Source organism: Aquarana catesbeiana, linkage group LG03 (genome assembly GCF_042186555.1).
Source record: "Aquarana catesbeiana isolate 2022-GZ linkage group LG03, ASM4218655v1, whole genome shotgun sequence".
NCBI lineage: Eukaryota > Metazoa > Chordata > Amphibia > Anura > Ranidae > Aquarana > Aquarana catesbeiana.
Window position 1 is genome coordinate 3,362,482 of NC_133326.1, and position 12,528 is coordinate 3,375,009.

The window sequence follows — 12,528 nt, forward strand, 5'->3', positions numbered from 1 at the left end:
CATTCATCCTTCATTCAGTGATATGATGTTTGCCAATACCATATGCTGAAAAACAGCCCCGCCCACACCATGATGTTCCCGCCTCCAAACCTCACTGTTGGTACGGGGGTGTTTTTGGGGTGATGTGCCATGTGACCTCCAAGCATGGTGTGTATTATGGCATCCAAAAGTTCAATGTTGGTCTCATCTGAGCAGACTATATTCTCCCCGTATTTCACAGGCTTGTCTAAATGTTGTGCAGCAAACTTTAAACAATCATCACCATGCTTTTTTTTCAGCAATGGTGAGCGTGCATACAGGCCATGGAGGGTGAGTGCATTACTTATTGTTGTATCTGCTAATTCCAGTTCTTTCTGAAGCTCTCCACAAGTGCTCCTTGGCTCTTGGACAACTCTTCCTCGGTCAGAAATCTTGGGAGGAGCACCTGGTGGTGGCCGGTTTATGGTGAAATGATGTTCTTTCCACTTCCGGATTATGGCCCCAACAGTGTTCACTGGAGCATTCAGAATTTTAGAAATCCTTCTGTAACCAATGCCATCCGTATGTTTTGCAACGATGAGGGTGGGAAGGTCTTGAGAGAGCTCTTTGCTTTTACCTATCATGAGATGTTTCCTGTGTGACACCTTGGTAATGAGACACCTTATTATAGGCCATCAGGTGAGACTGAACCAGCCGATATTAATTTGCACTGAAAAGAGGAGGGATTGCTTTCTAATTACTTTAGATTTTAGCTGGTGTCTTGGCTTTTCATGCCTTTTTGCACCTCCCTTTCTTCATGTGTTCAATACTTTTTCCTGTGTCCTTCCGTTTTATTATTATTATTATCCGGATTTGTTTTGGTGTCTGTTGTTACCGACATGTGGGGAACATTCCATGTAAATATCACCTTTACCAATATATTTACTTAGAAAAATGATGACACGTTCTATACTTTATTTTACCCACTGTATATATATATATATATATATATATACACACAGTATCTGACAAAAGTAAGTACACCCCTCAGTGACATTTGTGTAAATCTTTTCTTCTATCTTTTCATGTGACAACACTGAAGAAATGACACTTGTCTACAATGTAAAGTAGTGAGTGTACAGCTTGTATAACAGTGTAAATTTGCTGTCCCCTCAAAATAACTCAACACACAGCCATTAACCTTGCTTTGTGCACTGGTGTGCAGTCATGTTGGAACAGGAAGGGGCCAAGCGTAACCCCTGAAAAACAGCCCCCAACCATAATCCCCCCCTCCACCCCCCCGCCCCCCTACACCATAATCCCCCCTCCACCAAATGATTTGGGCCAGTGCACAAAGCAAGGTCCATAAAGACATCGATGAGCGAGTTTGGGGTGGAGGAACTTGACCGGCCTGCACAGAGTCTTGACCTCAACGCAATAGAAAACCTTTGGGATGAATTATAGAGGGGACTTTGAGCCAGGCCTTCTCATCCAACATCAGCTCCTGACCTCACAAATGCTCTTCTGGAAGAATGGTCAAACATTACCATAGACACCCTCCTAAACCTTGTGGACGGCCTTCCCAGAAGAGTTGAAGCTGTTATAACTGCAAAGGGTGGACCAACTCAATATTGAACCCTCCGGACTAAGACTGGGATGCCATTAAAGTTCATGTGTTTGTAAAGGCAGGCGTCCCAATACTTTTGGTAATATAGTGTATGTATATATATATATATATATATATATATATATATATATATATATATAGTTATTATAGCTGGATAGAGCAAGGTGACATTTATTCCTCTTCTGGTTGGTTGCAGTCTGTTGGCCATTGTTCTGGAAGTCGCGTTGTCATTCAGAAATAGAAAGCGTCGCTCTGCTGTAGATCTTTTGATAACTCCCTTTACAATGTGTAAGAGAAGGAACGTCTCCTGTTAACAGCATTCTACAATTTGCCAGGAAACCCCCATGGGACTCGCCGATGACGGCCTTCGCGATTGAACGCAGACAGAGAATGCAGCGATCGGCCGCCTCTCTTCCTCAAAGGGAACTTCACCAGGCGAGATCTGCGTGAGGTCAATCAGGACTGAAGCCGCGTGCTGGTTCTGGGGACAAATAATTAATATGCAGCTTGAAAAGGCCGGCCCATGTAGTCCCATCCAATAGAAGAGCTACTGGAGCTCAGATAGCTGGTGAGGGTAACGCTGGTTCTGGTAGAAAGGTGTCGCAGAGCGTCGCAGTGTGTTGTGTATGGGGGACGTGTAGCTGCAGACCGGTCAGGGTGTCCACGCTGACCCGAGTCCACAGCCAAAAGCACATACAATGGGCATGTGAGTATCAGAAATGGACCACAGGGCAATGAAAGAAGGTGGCCTGGTCTGATGGATCACGTTTTCTTGTACATCATGTGGATGGCCGGGTGCGTCAATCACCGGGGGGAAGAGATGACATCAGGATGCAATATGGGAAGAAGACAAGCCGGCGGAGGTAGTGTAATGCTTTGGGTAATGTTCTTCTGGGAAACCTTGGCTCCTGCCTTTCATGTGGATGGTACTTGACACGTACCACCTCTCTAAACATTACTGGTGACCAAGTCCACCCCTTCATGGAAACGGAATTCCCTGTTGGCAGTGGCCTCTTTCAGCAGGATAATGCACCCTGACACACTCCAAAAAATGATTTAAGAATGGTTTGAGGAACACAACAATGAGTTTGAGCTGTTGACTTGGCCTCCAACCTCTCCAGATCTCAATCCATGAATCGAGCATATGTGGGATGTGCTGGAAAAATCAGATCTATGGAGGCCCCACCAACCAATTTACAGGACTTAAAGGATCTGCTACCGATGGCTTGGTGCCAGATACCACAACGTACCTTTAGAGGTCTAGTGAAGTTCAATCCTTGATGGGTCAGGCAGGGATGTCCTTAGCATGGCGCAGAGGGGCCCCGGGCCCAGTCATTGTTGTTGGGCCCAAAACAGCTGAGCTGCCCCTTGAGCCCGTGCTGCCGGAAAATAGTTAATAAGTAGATTTGGCTATCACTCAGGCAATGAAGGTGAACTAGAATGTTGGGGACGCTGGTGATAGGTTGGGGGTTCTGTCTGCTACCTGAGGGGTGACCGGCCAGCTTGGTAAGGTAAACCTTGTCTGGGTAGAGTCCCGGGGCACAGACACACCGGCCCCTCCCCCCTCACCGTGTCTGACAAGTCACAGACCATTGGCCCACTGAAGAAAGGTTTGGCGGTGTGTGCCTGGTGTGTGCTCGCCTGTTTGCAGTGCAGGGATCTGTGGAGGGAGGGGAGGGGGTCCTGTGTAATGGAGGAGGGGGTTCCTATGTACTGATGGGGGAAGTATGGGAGAGGGGGGTCCTGTGTAATGGAGGAGGAGGGGGGTCCTATGTACTGATGGGGGAAGTATGGGAGAGGGGGGTCCTGTGTAATGGAGGAGGGGGTTCCTATGTGATGATGGGGCTAGTATGGGGCAAGGGGGTCCTGTGTAATGATGGAGGAGGGGGGCCCTATGTAATGATGAGGATAGTAGGGGGAGGGGGTTCTGTGTAATGATGGAGGTGGGGGGGTCCCATGTAATGATGGGGTAGTGGGGGGGGGTCCTGTGTAATAATAGAGGAGGGGGTCCTATGTAATGATGGAGGTAGTATGGGGGAGGGGGTCCTGTGTAATGATGGAGGAGGGGGCCCTATGTGATGATGAGGGTAGTATGGGGGAGGGGGGGTCCTGTGTCATGATGGAGGAGGGGGGCTCTATGTGATGATGGGGGTAGTATGGGGGAGGGGGGTCCTGTGTAATGATGGAGAAGGGGGCCCTATGTGATGATGAGGGTAGTATGGGGGAGGGGGGGTCCTGTGTCATGATGGAGGAGGGGGGCTCTATGTGATGATGGGGGTAGTATGGGGGAGGGGGTCCTGTGTAATGATGGAGGAGGGGGCTCTATGTGATGATGGGGGTAGTATGGGGGAGGGGGTCCTGTGTAATGATGGAGGAGGGGGCTCTATGTGATGATGGGGGTAGTATGGGGGAGGGGGGTCCTGCGTAATGATGGAGGAGGGAGGTCCTATGTCATGATGGAGGAGGGGGTCCTATGTAATGATGAGAGTAGTATGGGGGAGGGGGTCCTGTGTAATGATGGAGGAGGGGGGTCCTATGTAATGATGGGGGTAGTATGGGGGAGGGGGTCCTGTGTAATGATGGAGGAGGGGGGTCCTATGTGATGATGGGGGTAGTATGGGGGAGGGGGGGGTCCTGTGTAATGATGGAGAAGGGGGCCCTATGTGATGATGAGGGTAGTATGGGGGAGGGGGGGTCCTGTGTCATGATGGAGGAGGGGGGCTCTATGTGATGATGGGGGTAGTATGGGGGAGGGGGGTCCTGTGTAATGATGGAGGAGGGGGTTCTTATGTAATGATGAGGGTAGTATGGGGGAGGGGGTCCTGTGTCATGATGGAGGAGGGGGGCCCTATGTAATGATGGGGGTAGTATGGGGGAGGGGGTCTCATGTAATGATGGAGGAGGGGGGGCCCTATGTAATGATGGGGGTAGTATGGGGGAGGGGGTCTCATGTAATGATGGAGGAGGGGGGCCCTATGTAATGATGGGGGTAGTATGGGGGAGGGGGTCTCATGTAATGATGGAGGAGGGGGGCCCTATGTAATGATGGGGGTAGTATGGGGGAGGGGGTCTCATGTAATGATGGAGGTCCTGTGTAATGATGGGGGTAGTATAGGGGAGGGGGGTCCTGTGTTATGATTGAGGAGGGGGCCCTGTGTGATGATGGAGGAGGGGGGCCCTATGTGATGATGGGGGTAGTATGGGGGAGGGGGTCTCATGTAATGATGGAGGTCCTGTGTAATGATGGGGGTAGTATAGGGGAGGGGGGTCCTGTGTTATGATTGAGGAGGGGGCCCTGTGTGATGATGGAGGAGGGGGGCCCTATGTGATGATGGGGGTAGTATGGGGGAGGGGGTCTCATGTAATGATGGAGGTCCTGTGTAATGATGGGGGTAGTATAGGGGAGGGGGGTCCTGTGTTATGATTGAGGAGGGGGCCCTGTGTGATGATGGAGGAGGGGGGCCCTATGTGATGATGGGGGTAGTATGGGGGAGGGGGTCTCATGTAATGATGGAGGTCCTGTGTAATGATGGGGGTAGTATAGGGGAGGGGGGTCCTGTGTTATGATTGAGGAGGGGGCCCTGTGTGATGATGGAGGAGGGGGGCCCTATGTGATGATGGGGGTAGTATGGGGGAGGGGGTCTCATGTAATGATGGAGGTCCTGTGTAATGATGGGGGTAGTATAGGGGAGGGGGGTCCTGTGTAATGATGGAGGAGGGGGGCCCTATGTGATGATGGGGGTAGTATGGGGGAGGGGATCTCATGTAATGATGAAGGAGGGGGGTCCTATGTAATGTGAGAGCACAATTTCATGGGAGGGAAAGAAAATGTTTGCCCCCCGGGCCCAATCAATATTAAAGAGGGCCCCGGGGTCAGGGCTGTTTTGGTGGCCTTCTCAATATGAGGTGGGTGGTGATGAAGGTGTGTCAGATCGGTGTCCATACTTAAATTGGACCCATATAAGGAGGATACAGCGTGGATCACACCGGGAGCTCAGCCAGTAGATGGTGGTGGGCAGTTTTGGTAATTTCGGTTGCCCCCCCATGAGGTCTCAGGGGGCAGTTTTTTCGGTTGCCCCCCCATGAGGTCTCAGGGGACAGTTTTTTCGGTTGCCCCCCCATGAGGTCTCGGGGGCAGTTTTTTCGGTTTCCCCCCGAATGAGGTCTCGGGGGACAGTTTTTTCGGTTGCCCCCCCCCATGAGGTCTCGGGGGAAGTTTTTTCGGTTGCCCTCCGAATGAGGTCTCAGGGGGACATTTTTTTCGGTTGCCCCCCCCATGAGGTCTCGGGGGACAGTTTTTTCGGTTGCCCCCCCATGAGGTCTCGGGGGACAGTTTTTTCGGTTGCCCCCCCATGAGGTCTCGGGGGACAGTTTTTTCGGTTGCCCCCCAAATGAGGTCTCGGGGGACAGTTTTTTTCGGTTGCCCCCCCCTTGAGGTCTCGGAGGACAGTTTTTTCGGTTGCCCCCCCCCAGGAGGTCTCGGGGGCAGTTTTTTCGGTTTCCCCCCGAATGAGGTCTCGGGGGACAGTTTTTTTCGGTTGCCCCCCCCATGAGGTCTCGGGGGACAGTTTTTTCGGTTGCCCCCCATGAGGTCTCGGGGGACAGTTTTTTCGGTTGCCCCCCCATGAGGTCTCGGGGGACAGTTTTTTCGGTTGCCCCCCATGAGGTCTCGGGGGACAGTTTTTTCGGTCCCCACCCCCTTGAGGTCTCGGGGGACAGTTTTTTCGGTCCCCACCCCCTTGAGGTCTCGGGGGGACAGTTTTTTCGGTTGCCCCCCATGAGGTCTTGGGGGACAGTTTTTTCGGTTGCCCCCCATGAGGTCTCGGGGGGACAGTTTTTTCGGTTCCCCCCCTTGAGGTCTCGGGGGACAGTTTTTTCGGTTGCCCCCATGAGGTCTCGGGGGACAGTTTTTTCGGTTGCCCCCCATGAGATCTCAGGGGACAGTTTTCTGGATTCTTCAAAGTAAAATCTAGAAGAAGGTTTTGGTTCCTCCAGGAAAGATAAGAGCTCGAGCCGGCAGATATTTGCAGCGACGTATCGGTAAGAAGGAAGCCCCCCCAGACTCCGCAGTGTTATCAGCAGAGCCGGGCCCCCGACCGCCATTCTCCTTTCCATCAAATTAAGACGGGTTTTCACACTGCTTCCATCTGGACTCCTTCCGACAAGGCCAAGATAAGGACACAACGCTTCCCTTCCTGTCTAAAACGAGAGGACTTCTTTATTTATTGTATCAGCTTGTGGTTTATGGATGAAATGAATTACACCCCCCATCCGATCCGAGCCCGGGGAGAGAAAAGATTACTTTTAATATCAAGCAGCTGTAAGACATATCTGTATCCGAGCAGACAGAAAATCACACCGAGTTCCGGGGAAAGATCTGCCATCCGGGGGGAGAGGAGAGACAGAGAAGATCTTTTCTTTCAATGAGCAAGAAAAACGTTATTTTCTAAATCATTTGTATTTTTAAAGCTGAACTCCGATCTGTACAAATATCATCCGAATACGAGAGAACCGTCTTCTTCCTGAATCTCGGAGATCTTTGTGTATTTCCTCCAGATCTGTGCAGTCATCCAATGTGAGACTTCCTGTAATAAAGACCGCCCACTGCTGCCCTCTCTCCTTGTACAGGGGGACTGGTCTCGGCTCCGCCCCCTCTTGTAGTTTCCTGCTGGGCCCCTCCCACAGCTCTGCTCTCTCTCTCCTTGTGCAGGGGGACAGGTCCTGTCTCCGCCCCCTCCTGTAAATTTATGTAGTGGGTGGAGCCTGCTGGGCCCCTCCCACAGCTCTGCTCTCTCTCCTTGTGCAGGGGGACAGGTCTTGTCTCCGCCCCCTCCTGTAGTTTTCTGTAGTGGGTGGAGCCTGCTGGGCCCCTCCCACAGCTCTGCTCTCTCTCCTTGGGCAGGGGGACAGGTCTTGTCTCCGCCCCCTTCTGTAGTTTTCTGTAGTGGCTGGAGCCTGCTGGGCCCCTCCCACAGATCTGCTCTCTCTCCTTGTGCAGGGTGACCGGTCTTGTCTCCGCCCCCTTCTGTAGTTTTCTATAGTGGGTTTAGCCTGCTGGGCTCCTCCTACAGCTCTGCTCTCTCACCTTGTGCAGGGGGACAGGTCTTGTCTCCGCCCCCTCCTGTAGTTTTCTGTAGTGGGTGGAGCCTGCTGGGCCCCTCCCACAGCTCTGCTCTCTCTCCTTGGGCAGGGGGACAGGTCTTGTCTCCGCCCCCTTCTGTAGTTTTCTGTAGTGGGTGGAGCCTGCTGGGCCCCTCCCACAGATCTGCTCTCTCTCCTTGTGCAGGGTGACTGGTCTTGTCTCTGCCCCCCTCCTGTAGTTTTCTGTAGTGGGTGGAGCCTGCTGGGCCCCTCCCACAGCTCTGCTCTCTCTTTACTTGCGCAGGGTGACTGGTCTTGTGCAGTTCCATTAATTCCAAATCTAAATTCAGACAAATTTTTCGTTATTCTGAGATTCAGATGCATCCAATTCTCCCAATTACAATAGTAACAAATTTTTAAACGAATCAGAAGCAACAAAACAAAATTCAGCCGAAATTCGAATTCGAATAAATTTCAAAATTGAATTTCAAAAACAAGAATAGAAGAAAATAGAAAATAATATCAAATAAAATATTAGAATAGAAAAGAATAGAGTAAAACAGAAGAAAATGAATAGAAATAAGTGAATAGAATGTAAAATAGGGTAAAACAACAAAATAGAATAGAAAATAAAAGAATAGAATATAATAAAATAGAAAGTAGGGGAAAATAATAGAATAGAATATAAAATAATAGAGTAAAACAGAAGAAAATAGAATAGAAAATAAAGAAATAGAATAGAATAGAACAGAAAAGAATAGAATACAATGGAAAAGAATAGCACAGAATAAACAATAGAATAGACTAAAATAGAATATAACTGTTTACAGAAATTTGAATAGAATAGAAAAGAATCAAATAGAAAAGAATAGAATAGAAACTAAGAGAATAGAATAAACAATAGGCTAGAATAGAATAGATGGAAATATAAATCCATATAACCATCTTCCGAAATTTGAATAGAATAAATTCAAATAGAATAGAATAGAAAAATAGAATAGAAAAAGCAAAGAATAGAAAAGCAAAGAATAGCATAGAAAATACGAAAATAGAATAGACAATAGATTAGAATAGAATGAAATAACAATAACATAACCATCTTCTGCAATTTGAATAGAATACAATAGAATAGATTAGAATAGAAAAAACAATAGTATAAAATAGAAAGAATGTAACTGTCTTTCGAAGTTTGAATTTCAAATAGAATAAATTCTAATTTGATTCAGATATTCCAATTTCGGTTGAATTGAATTCAACTCCAACGAATTTGGAAAATTTGGATCAAATTCGAAAACGAATTAAAAGAATTTAATGAATGTAACTAAACAAAATTATTTAAATAACAAATCGAAAAAAAAACAAATGTTTTGTTCTGCACGTGTCTAAGGGAGATTGGTCTTGTCTCCGCCCCCTCTTTTAGTTTTCTGCATGCAGCCTGTAGTGGGTGGAGTTTGCTGGGCCCCTCCCACAGCTCCTGCTTTCTCTCCTTGTGCAGAGTGACTTGTTTTGTCTCCGCCCCCTCCTGTAGCAGGGAAGGGAGGGCGCCTCTAAGTGTAGACAGAAATGTTATTAGAACTTCACAATGGAGGCTCACATGATAGTAGAGAATGAAGGGATCGTCGTAATGAAAACCGAGACTCGATCGCTCATCTCTAAGGAGAGGAACGTCACAGGAGATCCGTGTATCCAGCTGTCAGAAGGAAGGAAGCCGGACGGGAAACCATCCACCATCCAAAGAGAGGGCTGGACCGCAGTGCTGGCGTGATGACGTCATCGTAACAAGCAACATGTTGACGAGCATGCGCAATGCCACTGTCAGGCATGCTCGCTCCTTTCTCAAGTGTGGTCAGCATGCATGCCCAACATCATCATGCCACCGCTGTGGTCCGGGTTCCCCATCCAGAGCTGTGCATGAGAGCAGCGGCCTCTCTCCCTCCTCCCTTCTATGGGAGGGGCCAGGAGTGGCGGCGGGGGACCAGAGAAAAGGGGGTTCAGGGCCCCTCTGTGCAAATCCATTACAGAGCAGGTGAGTATAACATGTTTGATATATAAAAAAACCTTTAATATCACTTTAAGCGATCGTTCACACGTGAAAGATCGAAGTCGCATGACAAGTCGCACCCTATTCTATTTCTGGCTTTGAAATCGTTCAAATCGCTACGACTCCGACTTTATAAAGGTTCCTGCACTATTTCTGGCTATTTTATGTCTGACTAAACCTTTTCACGCTGAGCGCACACAAACATGCGACCTCTCATTGGCCGGGTCTTGGCGCCGAGCGGCCGCACATTTGCATGCAATAGTGCCGGTAGAGGCGAGCTGAGAGCCCCCCCCCCCCCCCCCACTGCACAGTTGCCAGCGGCTGACTGAAAGCTCCCGTTTGCTGCTGGCGATTGGGAGCTTTCTGATCAGGTGACCACTATGACAGCCGATTATGTCGGTCACGTGACCAAAAGCCCTGCCCCGCCTCCCAGCTTTCTAAAGCCCTCAAAGGGCCAGCAGGTGCCGGCTTCACAGGATTAATAAATGATACATTGTAATGTGTTCTGCTGATTTGTCTTTGTAGTAAAGTCTCATATGTTTGGTGATTGGGAGTCGGCAGACCAGCCGGTGACGTGAGAATTCCCTCATTGCTTTAGAAGTCCCCCAACGTCCAACAAACGCCATTATATCTGTAATGAACCCGTCCCGGGAAGATGATATCTCCTCCACCGGTTCATCTACCAATTCACCGTTATCAATCTCTCTGTCTGTTTCCTTCTTTATTTTCCTATTTTTCACCATCTGGGATTCACCACCCGCTGTCCCCGTGTCCTCCATACTTCACTAGCTCCCTCTCTCTGTCTCTCCTTCTCCGTCTTCCACACTCCTGACCTTCATTCTCTCCTTCTTGTCTCCATTAATGGTCCCCTGGGACCTTCCCCAGACTTTTCATGTATCTTGAATGGGACCTAATGGGTTTTTAGCACCTGTCTTTAAATTACAAGCCTGCACCAATTGGAAAGGTGAAGAAGTGAACCTCCATTAAATGGGACAGAACGCAAGAGACCAAACAATCCCTGAACGCCACTTTGGTGTCTTCACATTTAAACGCTCAACACTTTTTAAGACGTGAAGCCCTAGAGCAATGCTGTCTGCATCTGCCTAAAAGCATAGATAGAGTGCGTTACACAACCCTTTGTGCTATCTCTGTGTATGGATGCCATGCGTACTGTGTGTCCTGGATCTATTTCAAGATCATATTTTATGGTCCAGAAATCTCTGAAAGACTTGCAGTACAGAACAACCTTTTGTACAAATGTTTGGTGCAGTACGCCAATTACCTTAATCCTCTAAGGAGCAGGCTGATTCACCCCAAAGTCTTCATTTCTGGCATATACCCTACATTTGAATCACTGTTTCCTAAAATGTGGAAAGTACTGGAAATGGCTGTATATTGACTGGCACAGATGACGTGGCCTTTAAAAGGAGCACTGTTAAGAGCCAACAATGTAGATATACCTGTGCGGTCCCTACGGTCCAAAATTTAGCACTGACAGACAGTAGTGAACTGTCGTAGTCCTCTTGGACTACGTATTGGTTCTTTCATTCTATAGCCTACTTGACTTCACGGCTATATATTGCTTCTCCTCTTGAGTACTCATAGACTTGCACACTCCTCGACCCCTGGCTCTCTCCTCATGTGCCTTCAGCCAGCTGCAGATCCCCTAACCTCCCACAGTGCCTCTGAGCTTCTATAGTGCCACCAAACCTCCCATAGTGGCCCACAGTGCCTGTCAACCTCCCACAGTGCCTCCCAGCTCCCCTTGTGCCACCAAACCTCCCATAGTGGTCCACTGCGTGGCCCTGGCTCTCTCTTCCCAGACCTCTCAGCTCATAGAGTGACACACAATCTCCCATAGCGGTCCATAGTGCCCCCATGGCCCCCTAAGAACCCTCAGTCCCCAAAGTGCCTGCCAGCCTCCTACAGTGCTTCCCATCTCCCATAGTGCCACTGAACCTCCCATAGTGGTCTATTCTCTGGCCCTGGTTCTCTCATCTTGGTCCATCAGCTAGCTACAGATCCCCTAACCTCCCACAGTGCCTCCCAGCTGCCAAAGTGCCACTTAACCCCCCATAGTGGCCCACAGTACCCCTCAACCACTAAGAACCCTCAGTCTCCACATTGCCTCCCAACCTTCCACAGTGCCCCCTAGCCCCCCTTGTGCCATCAAACCTCCCATAGTAGCCCTGGCTCTCTTTTTGGGCCTTCAGCCAGCTACAGACCCCCTAACCTCCTACAGGACCTCTCGGATCCTATAGTGTCACCCAATCTCCCATTGTGGTCCATAGTGCCCCCATGGCTCCCTAAGAACCCTAAGTCCCGACAGTGCCTGCCAGCCTCCTAGCCTGCCTCCCAGCTCCCATAGTGCCACCACACCTCTTATAGTGGCCCACTGTGTGGCCCTGGATTCTCTTCTTGGGCCTTCAGCTAGCTGCAGATCCCCTAACTTCCCACAGTGCCTCCCAGCACCCATAGTGTCACCCAACCTCCTATAGTGGCCCACAGTACCCCTCAACCACTCATAGCATCCCCCAGACCCAATAAGAGCCCTCAGTCCCCACAGTCGCCCCCCCCCCCCCCCCCAAAAAGCCCCTTAGTTCGCTACAGACCCTCCAAACCCCATAGTGCCCCTCATCCTCTAAAGTGTCCTCCAGTCTCCCACATTGCCCCTGCAAGTCCACCATCCCCATCCAGAAACCTCTTCATCTACAACACCAACAAGTCTGCTAGTCCCCTCAACCCTCATCCTTCAAAGTGACACCCAGCCCCACCCAGAACCTCTCACAATTTCAGTACATATTTTTATTTTCTATCATTT

The 12,528-nt window shown here is 49.5% G+C and overlaps 1 protein-coding gene across 2 annotated transcripts in view; it reads left to right on the forward strand.

The window, feature by feature from the left end:
* Positions 1-12,528, forward strand: part of UNC5D (unc-5 netrin receptor D) — a 924,160-nt gene that overhangs the window by 793,177 nt on the left and 118,455 nt on the right. The window lies entirely within an intron of this gene.